The 14505-nt window shown below is 45.5% G+C and overlaps 1 long non-coding RNA gene and 1 other non-coding gene across 3 annotated transcripts in view; both read left to right on the forward strand.

Annotated features, from left to right (window-relative positions):
* Window positions 1-652: 652 nt before the first annotated feature.
* Window positions 653-736, forward strand: TRNAL-UAA (transfer RNA leucine (anticodon UAA)). Its single transcript has one exon. It is a non-coding gene; the product is annotated as a tRNA-Leu (tRNA).
* An 879-nt stretch (window positions 737-1615) lies between these two features.
* LOC124221491 (uncharacterized) overlaps window positions 1616-14505 on the forward strand; it is an 81279-nt gene continuing 68389 nt past the window's right edge. Inside the window, exon 1 of one of the 2 annotated variants that reach the window (XR_006883832.1) lies at window positions 1616-2176. This is a non-coding gene — a long non-coding RNA (uncharacterized lncRNA). The remainder of the gene's footprint in view (window positions 2177-14505) is intronic. The other variant, XR_006883831.1, reaches the window with a different exon arrangement.

A 14505-nucleotide genomic window follows, 5' to 3' on the forward strand; every position in this document is an offset into this window, starting at 1 on the left:
GAAAGGAGGTCGATATTCGCATTGGCAACTTGTTTTATACGGAAAACAATGCAAAGCTGTTGTGAAATTCAGAATAAAAATCGCCCGAGAGAAAAAAAAAACAGGATTATAAATAACGAGTTCGTACAAAAATAGAAAAACGAATCGTTGTTAATATGGTCGAATTCAATCTTCTTGAAATTTGAAATGCAGGTCGAGATTCGTATTCCAATACCTAATTAGTAATTAGCTCTGAAAGTTGATTTTGAACTGGATTATATGTATAAAGAGCAACACAATGTACATTCAGTAATATAAACAAGAAATTATGAAAGTTTACAAATTTGATAACCAATAATCGTAAATCGGCACTTTTGACGGTATGATTAAAAAGCTAACACTCATTATCGTTAACGATATCAGTCGGTTCGTATCGGTTGTAAACGCACGCGGCGTAATCAATAAAAATAAACGCGTTGTTTCCGAATTTGCAATTGCGTCAATAGTCGGCACCGGTTATCTGTGACGTTTGCGGTGGTATAATAAACCATTCCAAACAAAGACATCGAACTTGGAGCTAAACATACACTTACCAGTCTTGACAATGACTGCGGAATGAGATGAGAGCGGCGCTTGAGTATCTGTACTACATCGATTTCCCTGAATCCACGCAGCTAGGTTGGCCGAGCGGTCTAAGGCGCCAGACTTAAGTTCTGGTTCCCGTCTGGGAGCGTGGGTTCGAACCCCACACCTAGCAGAGTTTTTTTTCTGACAACCATCGTAAACACACTTTTTTCGAAACCAATTATCTCCCAATTCTGTTCAAACGTCACCGACTTCTCTATTAAGGTACGTGCAATCATGATATCGGAGATAAGCAAAGCCTGATTGCGAAGTACTCCGGCGATTTATGATGACTGAAGCTTTGAGTCTTGCAATCTAGAATCAATCGATACTACCATATGAAACCATTACGTTGGCATCGATTGCTTATCGACATACTGTCACCGAAAATGCGCATCTCGTTAAGCCGTTTCAACAGTCTTTGACATCTCTAAACTTTTCGTCGGAATATTTAATTTATACAGGTAAGTGACCACTTCCATGACGATGCAGATTTTTTTTCGTGCAACATTCAGCATCTCTTTCGCGTGTCAATCACGATGATATGAATATTTGGATAACATTGGGTTTGCGGCAATCGAGGATTTAAATGTTTTCACCGCGTTTCGGAGGATAACTTGCAATTTGGCAACAAAGACAGAATCAAAAATTATACAACTTGCGTTGGACCACAAGCGAATCTTTATCGCGAATTCCAAGAAGAAAATCTTCGCCGTTTGCAATCGAGGTTTGAAATTCTCACAATTCAATTATCTTGAAAATCTAATCTACTTGCAACGTTTCCGAATATCATAGCTAAACGGTAGCTCTGATATAAAATCTGAGCACTTACCGGAGTATTTAACGAATGTACGTCATCGTCAATATGGACCTGAGTGGTGGGGGGAAAACATCTACGTGTGAGTATACCCGTAATTTTTTGGCAATGACAGTATTGATATTAATACGGTTGACTCAACCGTAGATTTGCGATAGCGAAGCTGATACCGATATCGACGAGGCAGAAGTATACAGTGCGACTTAGAACTTCGCCGGGAGCTTGCAAAAATTTCTCGGAAAGAAATGAGACCCCCGGTCTCAGAGAGGAGGAAAACTCGTCCCAGAGTACATCGCACTTCCGGGAACTCCGGTAATCCTTTGGACCGTTAACAATTAGCTTCGTTATTCTCGGAGGCTAGAAACCGCTAGTCTCTGCTCCTGTCGCACAAAAATTTTTGCAAGCCATAATTCGCAACCAAGAATCGCACGTTTGCTCAGCCGGAGTTAAACGTCCACTCGAAATGCAAGTCAGTCGCAGTTCGGGTTTCTCGGTGCCAACTTCGAGTCGCTTATGCAGCAGTCGTTTATAAAGATGTTCGCTGGAACCGGAAACCGGAAGCCGTGCGTGAAAATCTCCGTTGTGATAATGTGATAACGCGATTAGTGCCAGAAAATCGATCAAATTTTTTCAAAACTCCAGTGCAGTGCGGTGAAGTGAGGTTCGCGAATTTCTCCCGCGGCTGCTGCAACCGCGTGCAGATTACTGCACGAGATCGGATTAGGTCACCGCTATCTTAGCTTGGCCAGCTCGTAAGTAAGTTGTGTATTATTTAGAACACGTTCCACTAGCACTTTCAGAGCTACACTTGAAAATCATTTTCATTTCCAAATCAATTTGTGGGAAACAAATAAACGCTTATGATTACTCGTTGTACCGTTCCACTGAAATTTCTGCTTGGTAAGTTCATCACAACTTACTTACCGTGAAACTCTGTTTTACGATTGAATTCGTAGATTGAACCTACCCGCCATTATGAAGGTACGGGCTTAAGCCATTGAAGGTAACTGAACCATCTACAACGCAGATTCCCAGTGCGCCGGTAAAAAAGATACCCATATTGCCAACAGCCACCACGTGACACAGAAGAAGCTTATTTCCACGTAACCTGCACAAGATGCGTTACGCGAACTGAAGTTCCTTCTCTCTGTTATAGATGGCGCTGTCTGTTCATTTACCTGGCCTTACACCGTGTTGCCTTCCGCATGTTTAAAAACTTAATGTTATCGGTTAAATAATAAGTATACATTGAATTTTTATTTATTTTTTCTACAAACACAAAATTTACTTGACTAGATTAAACCTTATCGTCTACTTTGAAACCAAGAAAATCTGGTTTGCTTAGTCAGTTGACTGAAATTCAGCATTAAGAAAATCTGTAATCGCTTTATTTGAAAGTGACCACAAATATTAATACGTATACATAGTTCAAATTACTGCATCTATCTATATATCTAGTTATGTGAATAACAAATCTTATTTCATACACCTGAGCAATGAATTTTGTATAAGAGTAAAACTTAGAATTGAATTTACCTGTAAGATTCTCTTGTCCCGATCTTATTGAAACTGTTCAAATCACCTGCCAGTCGGGTAGCCATATATTTAGTGAAATAGATCGAACAATTTTGTATTAAATCTGTTTGTGAAAAAAATATTTTTCATACGTATCCTCAAAGTGATTGAGACACGAATCAATTCGTTCCTTTGTCGAATTTTTATAAACGAAATTCCCTGACCGGAGTTTCGTGATTGAAACATTAAATTTGTATTTGATGCAATTTGAAGCAACGGCTTGGTGAATAAAGGATCTTCGAATTTTATATTTTCCCACTATTCCGCAAGTATTCGTTACGAGTTTTAAATCTCCGTAGGTATTTTCGTGTTATTTTTGTCTTAAATTTGTCCGCCTATTTCCCTCGAGTCTCCCCAAGCCGGCGAGGTGCTAACTAGGCGTGGGTGGGCGATTTCCAACGAAACCCAAACCCCCATTTCATAAATATATATACGCGCCCATGAGTACATGCGGTATAGTAGTTACACGCATACATACGCGGTCGCAGGATCGTAGTCGTTTATAACGCGTCATTAGTATGGATCGTAAATAAATGATACATAAAAGAGAATGAGGAAAAAAGAAAATGTACAAATAAATGAATGGAAGAAAAATTTGAGGAAATAAAGAATGAACGAAACAAAACAAACGAAAAAATGAATATAAAAATTAAAAAAAAAAAAAAGGCACAAGGAACATAGTCGAAAATGATAATATTAAATGTATATATATATGTACATACATGTACGTATGTACGTATGCATGCACGCGTGCGTAGCTACGTTCCACCGGCTATTAACGGGTCGACGCGACGCTCGCACGCGGCGACGTACATATGAGGCAAAGTTGTGAAGGGAAACCTCTTTGAATACAAATTGCATTCCACTGCCATACGTTTGTTCTCTCAATATTCTATACTTACATACACGTGTACCCGTTTCACATATACAAACACTCGGGTTCGTGTGCGCGCACAAATTTCCGTACGTGAACGCGTGCGTATAACACGCGTTAAACGACACGGGCGTTTATACCGTACCATACCCGTGCATGGGATAACGAAGCAGTGGGGATGGGGAACGGGGAATAAGGAATAGGGATAATATAATACGTATCTACACGTATAGGCTGGCGGTACGCGGCACGGGCACGTGGTAAAGATCGCAGCTCGCAGCCGAGTAATTAGTAATTATAGTAAATTAGCCGTGAAATCGCTCGTTAATGAGAAGGTTATTCTTTATAACAACGTGAGCCGAGGTCCGGATCGCCGCATCGGGCCTGGCGCTCAGATCTCCGGACTCGGAATACGCCTGACTACTGCAACGAGGAATTAGTGGTCCAAGGCGAGCGGGTGGCATCCCCGAGTCCTGCGGGGCCGCTTGGCTTCGGGCCTCTTTATTATGCCTGCGCCTAGGCCTAGGCACCGTTTATTCTACAGGTACATACGGCAATGTGGATATATCTATATATATATATATATATTTATACATGTATATCTGAATATCTGAATGTATGTACCTGTGCTGACGCAGAGTCGGTATACCAAGTATAATACGCTCCTAGGGGCCTTCTAAACCTTGGACAAAAACCACCGATGGGCATCAGGATTTACCTGCTGGTCAAGAATGACATGACAAAAGACGAAATAAAGAATGATTTTTCGTCATAGAGTGAAGAAAAATTTTGGCTGTTGTGTTTGTATTGCGAGAAAAAATTCTTGTAACATCGGTACATATCGGTTCGGATTTCATTGAAATTATGAGATGATTGTATTCAGTGTCTATATTATATTTTTTCGGGCGAGGACCTTGACATCGATTTATTGTTCTACCAACATCAAATTGTTATAATAGTTGACATGCCTATAGTACAAGTGACCGTGACCAAAAGGAATATTAATACATACCACAAGAACGCATTTTCATTCTGTATAAAAAACTATGCCGTTTGGTTATGCTGAAAAATCGAAATAGTTATGGAGAGTTTAGCTATGAGAGGTTGAGAATGCAAGTAGTGTAAATCAGTTTGAGCTAAATTTTCAGGACGAAGGAATTCGGACCTTGGTAAATCTCAAATGCAAATTTCTATGCCCGGAAAAATTATATCACATTAGGTCAAAGGTTGAATTTGAGATTCGCCAAGATCCAAATTTCTTTGTCCTAAGAAAGGAGGTCAAACTCGCTTATACGATTTGCATTCTCTTTTTCTGTTTATGGAGAATGAAGTATACCTACTTACGCTGTATACCCATGTCAGTAATGTATAGAAATATCAAGCAAACACGTTTTTTCTTTAAGGTTCACGTGCAGGCAAATGATATAACCGAGAGGCAGCTGCACTTGCTTGGAAATCCCTTGAATATCGTCAATGTTAAAGAGTAGCTCAACGTCGACCGATTTCCCTTCGAAGAATCTTCGAATCGTAACTTAGTGCGGGATGAGGAATAGCTAGGATCGATTTTAACAACTGGATGTCGAGTCCCCGGAACCACGAATTATGAATAGCTCCGTGTTCCCGGCCGGCATGATTCCCAATCTCTAATTCAATATAGCTGATAAATCGTATAATTTGACCGTGCAGTAATCACATGGTTTCTCTCGGTAGTAAGTTGAGCCGAGTAGTGCCGAGTGCAGGCCGTTGTCTCGGTCGAGAAACTCCTCGGAAGCGCGGGAGAAGAGCCGGCAGAAGAGGCTCCCTGACCCAAAAGAGTGAAACTCCGACTGTGTGAGGTCCGTTTGGGCCTCATCGACGCGGCCACGTCTCAGGACCGTCCGTATCCTCGTCCAACGTCCCTCCGTTGGGCCAGCCGCGGTCAACTGCCTCGTTCCTTTCGAATTAAAGGGTCTTTTAAATCCGTATAACGTTTCGCCAAGGGGAGAGAGAGGAGAGATAATCACTCTGAAACGTAAAACCAAATTAGCGCTTCGGTACTCGCTCGGCTGCACGGTGGCGTGCATAACACTCCTATTTTCGACTTATGTACACGCTCGTTCCGTCTCATCTTACCCCGCCCTACCGCCAGCTACCACCTTTCTCATCTCGGTATTTTTATGGAATTTTTATTCTCGTTATTTACGGTCATATTTCTGATACCGATACTACCGTCACATACCTGCCGTCCTCCGACAGGGCATAAGACTACCGTCCGACATCGGAGATCGGTTTTGCACTCGAACGCGTCTTATCGGCACCGTTCCATCTCATACCACGGTCTTAAGTTTCGGTAATTTTCAGATAATTGGTATTTACATCTCTTCCGAGGATGACGTTGAGCGTCCTTTTCCTTGTCTAATTTGGTACCTTTAAGAAACACTTTTCGAATCGATATTGTCAAAGATACCGAAATTCCAGGCGTATTGGAAACCTTAAGATTCGTGGCACCTCATCAGCTCCGATACCAGCAGGAATTCGATCGGCTACGAGGCGTCAATTGCGATTCGGGGTGTTAGAAATTCACAGTTTCACGCATCGAGCGGAACTTGGCACTGCACCGAGTGTCTGGAGTTCAGGGTTCACTTCGTGCTGGTTGAAATCAGGAATGACAAACTCACGGACGGCAAAGACTCGAGGCTGGAGGACGCGCGAGCGAGCTTACCGAAGCCAATCCGATCTTCACACGCAATAAATCAAGACCTGGCATGATCCACGCTGCGTTCCTATCCAAGATGGTGTAATTACCGTTGCAACTTCGACCGAGAGTCGACCAGTTTATCGCCGCACAGACGAGCGTGTCACGCGGTGAATCTTGCGATCATCCAGCCCTTCGCCGAAAGGGAATATCGCGAGGAAAGGACCAACGGGATGACCCAACTTCCGGCGGCGTGTGGAAAGAGCACTTAATCGGTACGAAATTCGAAGCCGGGACAGTCGTTATAGGCTCGGAGAAATTTAAGACTCGATAGTAAAAATTGATCGTGACATAGTTGATTTCACCGAGTATATTTCAATGTTTTTTCTTCCACTTCTCTCGGTCTTACCGCAGGCATGGCGCTTGGCTGGTGGTGCCGGGCGTCTTGAGTACATCGGATGAAACTGGTTATATCGTGATAATCTGAAGAAGGATGAGACGGACATAAAAATAAGATATTTTTACGGGAGAAAGGTCGTCGCTAATATACGGTAATACTAGACGGTTGACCATAAAACAATGTCGAATACACACGTGTGTATGACGAAAGAAAAACGAGGAAGAAGAAACAATTGAGAAAAATAAGGGGAAACGATATCGAGAAACTGAAAAAAACCGAAGAAAGAAGTCAAACACGAGCAACATTCTTGATCGGTTGTATATAGGTCCGCGTGGGCGGAACAACCGTGGCGGCAGGTAGAGCCGAAACTCTCGGAGAGGCTGCTGGCCCCTGCTTATCGTGTAAATATACGATCATAATACGTACATAAGTTTGTGAATGGGTACAGGGTGATTCAAAATCCCGTAATGCCTAATAGGATTGTTTGCCTTTCGGTTCGATTATCGGCCATAATAATCGGTAAATTCGAGGCCCAATCGCGGCTGCGCTCCAACACAGATTCACTCCAAAGTGTTTCGAGATTAATCTTTGGCGTGTCATTAATTTCGTCTCTTACCGTATCTCTCGTGGAATGCACGACTCCCGGTCTTCCTTTCCGAAAACAACCAGCTCGAAAAATTTCCAAAAAAACGTCACCAATGACTAGGATCTACAGACCGAGTCACGTGTTTCGCTGCACGTTTGTCCTTCGGATTAGCACTGGATTCGTCCGTACGCGATCAGCGTTACCGTCGCGGAACGCGGATCAGAAGCCGGTGGTTTTACCGCGGAAGACGACTTTTGGATCACGCTGTGCCCGCCGAAAAGGGAGGTCGTACAACGTAACGGCATGGCGCTATACACCGATAATCCAAGATCCGAGACAAGATCGAGAGATCGATAACCTCCCCTTAAAGGGACACGGTACAGTCGGACGCGATTGCCGATTCGAAGCAGCGGCGCGGTCCGAGGCTCAAGATGGAAAAACTCCTGCCCCCCTGCGCCTGCTTTTGTTAAAAAAAAAAAAGAAGAGGATTGATAAAAATTCATCTTCTCTGAACTCCACGCACAGCCAGGCTGAAAGAGTTACGCAAGACAAAAGTGGATGCATGCACATATTAAACATATATTATGTCCGTGGCAGGTATTATACCCATATACGTGGATCTCCGATCCTGGAGCTTGGGCTTCATCTCGATGGATAAATCAAAGACGAACCTCTGGCCAGGTTGTAAAGTCTCGAAAATTGATCTTCCCTCGAGGGCACCTCGCTCCGGGGTGTAAAACCCACCGAGCGATAGTCAAGTCGGGGACCGGGTATGTGACCGTAATTTACCCGCACCTACGGACAACGCGGATTCGAGATCGAGGCCGAAGCTGGAAGAAATAATTGGCGAACTTTTGTCGCGTATATTTGATACCGGTACCGAAACTCGTAGCTCGCGTCCCCCGCTCAGATGGACGCCGATTGCAGGGAAGGTTTAAGGTAGGTATGTAGGCACGGTACCCCGGCCAACCAGCTGCCTTAAGCCGAGAGGTTCAACTACCGACCATCACTTCTTCTCCCCACGGCCGGAACGATTTCGTTTTAACTTTTAGAACTCGGAAATAAAATACTGGCCACCTTATAAGGCCTGCGCACGCGGCATTCCCGGTAATTTATAGAGCTGGGTGCCGGTCGACAGCCCGGTGGACACTGCCGGGAATTTTGGGTGTCGACTACCGAGCGCGCGCTGCGCTGCTGCTCCTCAAAAGAGCTACTAACGAAATTTCGTTTTATCGCGTCGTACAGTGCGTTATATGCCTCTGCTCGCAGGACGCGGGGGACCCGAGTAGACAAAGCCTGTGTTTCGTTACCCACAAAAATACCACCCGCGTCATCCGAACGCCTCTTCAACGATCCAGAAATTCAATTCCATCATTCACCGTCGTTCGTTCGATGATGTTACACGCTATAACGCCTCTTGTTGGACTTCCGAGTCCTTTCCACACCAATTTTACCGTTGCACCGACAGACATTGACGCCGCTGGTCACAACCCAGGTACTACCGCACCGTAAAATTATTCTTATTCCCGAGTGTAGCGACGAAACTTTAACGAAGGTGACACTGAAGTGATACAGCCGGACAGTGCTGTTCACAATCCAGGCACACCCCTATAAAATTACACGTACACAACACCAAGTGTCGGGCTGCGGTGTAGCGTACCATCAAGATTGTAGCGCGTACTATCAATTTCCTCAAGTACCTAGACGAAATAATCACGTTTCCCTATCGCAACGTGGATCGTTTTGCACTCTCGATTAGCTTAAGCGAGGAACTCTTAGCGAGCCGCAGGGTCACGTAAAGCGAGTATTTTAGTGCTAAACTTTGCCGCGATTACCAAGAACCCGTAAGCCATAACCGCAATCACCGAGCGAGCTGATGATGTCTTAATTAAACCTTGCTGCCGACGCTTTCAAAGGGATTCTTTTCGCCGCAATTACTTTATTACCGCGGTGCGTACAGCCGTGGGATGTAAACGGAGGCGTATGGCGTGTACCAACTCCCTGCACTGCGCTTACTTCACGGAATCTTAAACCGCGGTGTGGATACCTCGGTGAACTAACGATACGGACTTGGAGACTTGGAATGGTATCGTTGACGTAGCTGCGTTGGCCAGAGAAAATTACAAGAGAAATTATAACTAGGTACGCGCGTGTTATATTTTTGTTCGCACCTTGAAGCAAGGCGGGTTTTTAGGCTGCCAAGCTGTTACAGCGTGATTGAGACACCACGTAGCCATATTTAATTACCGTACCCCAACCGTAAAATCCCCCGGGAGAATGCCGAGACGTCAGAATTACATGTCGAGAGGATATTAGGGGCGGAACTCTACCAGACGGGAAATTCGAACGACGCCGTGAAATTTCCTGATCCCGGTATAAGGCGCGGCTAACGCCTTTCTCACATCCCTTACGCGCCCCTGATGAAAGCCGAATTAGATTCGCAGGTACGCGCGAGCGAAAACACACCCGATCGCAAGTCCGAGCTTAACGAGTTACTCCAACGTCCGGTGACTCGTACATCTTCATCTCAACACTTCCAGCAGTTACGGCGACAGAAAAAGACGCACGAGACACGCTCCCCGAGGTTCCTGTCACTCTCTTGTACGATGCAGGTTCAATCCTATTAATAACAATGTGACGGCCTCCAAGTAGGAAGAGATGCGGAGTATGAGGAGCAATTCGTTCCTCGGTGTAAAAAATGAATCTTCAAGTTTGACCGCGTTGTCTCGACATCGACGAGAGCACCAGTGTTCCAAATGACAAATTGTGGCTGTCTGTCCTAAGCCCTGAAGCGGTTTGTTCCGCTTTTCCGGTCCGGAACGATATCTAGATGAACGAGTGTTTCACGCGATTATTCGAACACCCTGTAAGGTTTGTGATGTCCGACGGTGGATTCTTTGGGAAGGTGTTACAACGTTCATTTTTCCCTCGTCTTTCGCGGCCAGTATGAACGAAGTTCCCAGTAGCGAACGGATACCAGGTCGAACGTAGCAGGACCAAGAGGTTAACCGCCCTGGCGCTGCGCAGGGTCGTAAAGCCCGGTTTGGGCCGTAGACTCCGAGCAGGGTCCTTCAATCGGTGGCACGGTCGCGGGTTTGAGATTATTCCCCTTTGTTGACGGTTGAGGAGCGGCTGGAACCGCGGGAGAGACACTGACTCCAAGTGTATCACATTAGCGGCAGTAATTAGAAATCGGTGTGGGCCACCGCCGCGCAGCTCTGCACCATGATGCCCCATTAAACCAGCTCCTCCGAGAGTGAAATGCTTCTCTCGCAAATCTCATTCCGCAAGGCCGACTTGCAGAAAATTGAGCCCCAACCACCGTGTCGCTCAGCTCTTCTCCGGTTGGAGATTCACGTCTTACCAGCTCTAATGCCGGACACGATTCGAGGCTTGGTCTGGGAATTGATAAAGTAGATATTTACCACGACTGCCTTCGGGCTCGGGATTCCTATGGGTGGACCTGCTCCTAGGCTCTGACCCACGTCCCAATCCTAGCTCCGCTTGGACAAGCGAACATGCGCGTAAGCAGGGCCGTGACAAAGGTGATCCAAGTATCGGATCCCGTGGTATATTGCTCGTATCGGTGTTCCAACGATATCACGGCGGTATTTCGTTGCCGGAGGATTGTTCTTGTCCGAACACACAGGCTCGGCCGGTGGTCCGGAGTTACCGTCCGGATTGGTTTATGCGCTGCTCTTTGTACGAGGATAAATCTAGCAATCACGATCGACGTTCGACTCTGGGTAGGTACGCGTTTTCACTCCAATGTTTCGACGACGATCGGGATGGAGAGAGAAGGCTTCAGAGCTTTCAAATTTCCGCCGCGCCAGTGGCGATTTCAGGGAAGAATGATCGGGTAGACTGAAAAGGGCATCCCGTGCACCGGGTGAATTTCATCAGACTTGATCAGACGAGACGGGAGGACGAAGGCCCGTTCCGTAGTTGTGCGTGAAACGAGTAGTGCGAAATTTGGATAGTTAATTTTAATCTGCAATAAAAACGGGAATAAAGATAAACGAAGCGGTCGGCATTGATTGCGAGTGACGTGAGCGCGGCTTATACTTCGTGCACGCGCGTTTTACCTGCCAATAAGGTTGGCTACTCGTTCACTCGTACTTGGCCGAGTAATGCTAATAAATTATCTTGACGGATCCTCGGCGTAGCGTTTCCGTTGGCCGGTTCGTGCCTTCCAGAACAACGCATATCTGAGGAGAATAACAAGTTTATGTCTTCATCTGGACAGCCGTGGGTTAATCAATAGCTTATTACATAAATCACGTACAGCCCGTTAAATTATACCGCGGATTACAATCCCCGCTCTCTATCGTCGAAACGAAAATAATAAGAAATTTCGGGAACGTGGGTGCAGCAGCAGCAGCAACAGCGCGAAGAGATCGATGGACTACCGTACCTCGAACGTTCGTCAAACGGATATCGCTTCAATCATCGAACGCCTCAGTTATAATCAAGATTGAAAAAAATCGGACAATCAATTTGATCGCCAAATTCGTGATGAACCAATTTTCTCACTTGTCAAGGAATCGTTAACCGTGGGCATAACCCGGTTATCAAATGAGTCTCTGCAATTTACGGCCGGTTGAATTCGCCTCCCAATTCCTCCCGCAGGCGTCGGCTTCCGACAGCGAAATACGGAAATGGGAATTCGCAGATGCAGGGCGTACCCCTTCTTTTCCAGGAACTACTCCGGAGTGGCAAGAACGAGTCGAGGGAAAGGGCGAGAAGTCTCGACGACAATCTGGTCAACTGATCCGGCGCCCTACTTGGTCCAGATTTTACGCGTCGAGTCGTGGGCGCTGACCAACCAATGGGAGTCACACCTAGTGAAATAAATAACAATAGAGAGACCATTGAATTCGGCGGGAGCCAGGCGCCCTCACACCGTCTGTGACATCATACAGCTGCCACGCCTCGGAAGGGTCGCCGCCGCTCTGGTCCAGTTATTCTCTCGGTAGACAAGTCGATTCGCGCTGGACTCCGTGACCAATCCATTTAGAAAAAGTAAGATGAAACCTCGGAAGACACCGGGATGAAATTCGTATTCGGCGTCTTCCTCTCAGGACAGAGATATTCGTGCGGATAGAAGGGGGCAGAATTGGAGAACGAAATAAATCGCTGAGTCATTTTTTTCACACGACTGCAGTCACTGGTTGAAAAGTGATGTGTAAATATTCCTCACTACCCTGACGTGGATATTATCTTAACGATCGATCGACCCTACCATCGTGTTTACGCTCGGGAACTCTTCTTTCGATTTTTCATCCTCATCTCGTCCCGGAATTTCATTTGCGCCTGACCTTTGATTCGAGATTTTAATTGTGAGTTATACGCTGCTTTTCGTCCTCATCATCATCTTTCAATCTGATCATTATCACTTTCACTGGTATCTCTGTACCGCGATGTTTGCCGTACCGTTTCCCTTCTATATTCATCGGGTTTTCATAGTGCCTACTTTACAAGCTTTCTACAACTGCATGTTTCAAGCGTAATACTCGTGAGTGCTTTCAGCGCGTGATTGATCTAGAATAGAGTAAATATATTCCTCTTCTTCACCCGGCCGGAGTGTCTTCACTTCACCGGCAAAGATTCTACGCTGAATTATGAGGAGAAGTACCGACGCTTGTTAGGTAAATATTTGACTCTCAAGGCACGCTCGACCGGAGGGATAATTTTCGAATATCGATTCCGAGGCGATGGAGAATTGAAATATACGGCGGGTTTCTTGACACGCGACGACTTCGGCAAGGTGAGCCGATAGACAGGCAGATATACCTGCCTCTATTTCATGCACCAGCGGATGGCTATGCGTACATATTTTGACAGGCTCGATGAAGACGGCACAATACTCACAACTTTGGTAACCGTATCGTCGTTTCATCTTTCGACATCAAAGCCGGCGGCTAGCGTCGAGATGAAATTCTGCATCGCCTACCGGCGCTAATCTCGCGCGTAGATCTCGTTCGGCCTCTCTGAGAGAAGGAGAACCGTGTACCTATACCCAAGACTGCAGGCACTGCCGACGAGGGATTTTTAATTGGAATTTTTATTGGCTGAGTTTAAGAAATGTTGATGAAAATTTTCTTAATTTGTCGCCGGTTAATGGACGCGTGTGTTAAACGCGGTGCTGTACACACGCGGGTTCTACAAGGTAGAACCTACGTAGGTACTCCAGGCAGAGCGCGGGTTCTTCTCCTTCGCCTTCGAAATTGACGTCTCGAGGATATTCTTATCCCCGCTAGCCGGGATTCTCCCACAGTGTTCTCCGGCACGCTATAATTTTATTAATTTATAAATTTCTCCCATCCACTATATTACGTCAATTCGTCTCTGATCCCCGCGGTATGTGCCTAAGCTATATATGCGCGGCGCAGTGACTTTGGCAACTCCTCGGCTCCGTCGCGTGCCGGTTTAATTGACGTTATCTAACCCGAAGACCCCGTCTGATGTATTCGTTTCGTCCCCGAGGACACCGGGCTCGCGTTGGTCAATTAAAATTTAAAGAAACGGGAGAAAAGCACGATGCCGAAGAAAAGAAGTGGAGGAAAAAAAAAAAAACGCCTACGAGATATACGCATTTAAAAAATTATCAACCCAACCTAGCGTAACTCCTACAAATGGGACTCGACGCGTCTAGAAGTCGCTACCGAAATTTATCTACCCTAACCATCTTTTAGACGCACGCACGCAAGCACCGCGCATGCATTAAAGAGTCTTTTGAAAAATCGCCACTCCCGACGTTCTCTATCGAATTTCCTGAATCTGCTTATATTTTCAGTAAAAGGAATTCGTCAGCGATCACGCGCTTGATACTCAACTACGATTCGAGATAAAAAATTGTACATACGTTCCTCTTTTCAAGATGTACCTTCTATACGTGTCTGTCATTTTTTTCCATTCTTCACATTTGACCTTACAACAAAGATGAAGGGGAAAAAAAACGTATAATCAACAATTT

The sequence above is a fragment of the Neodiprion pinetum genome, chromosome 6 (genome assembly GCF_021155775.2).
Source record: "Neodiprion pinetum isolate iyNeoPine1 chromosome 6, iyNeoPine1.2, whole genome shotgun sequence".
Lineage (NCBI taxonomy): Eukaryota > Metazoa > Arthropoda > Insecta > Hymenoptera > Diprionidae > Neodiprion > Neodiprion pinetum.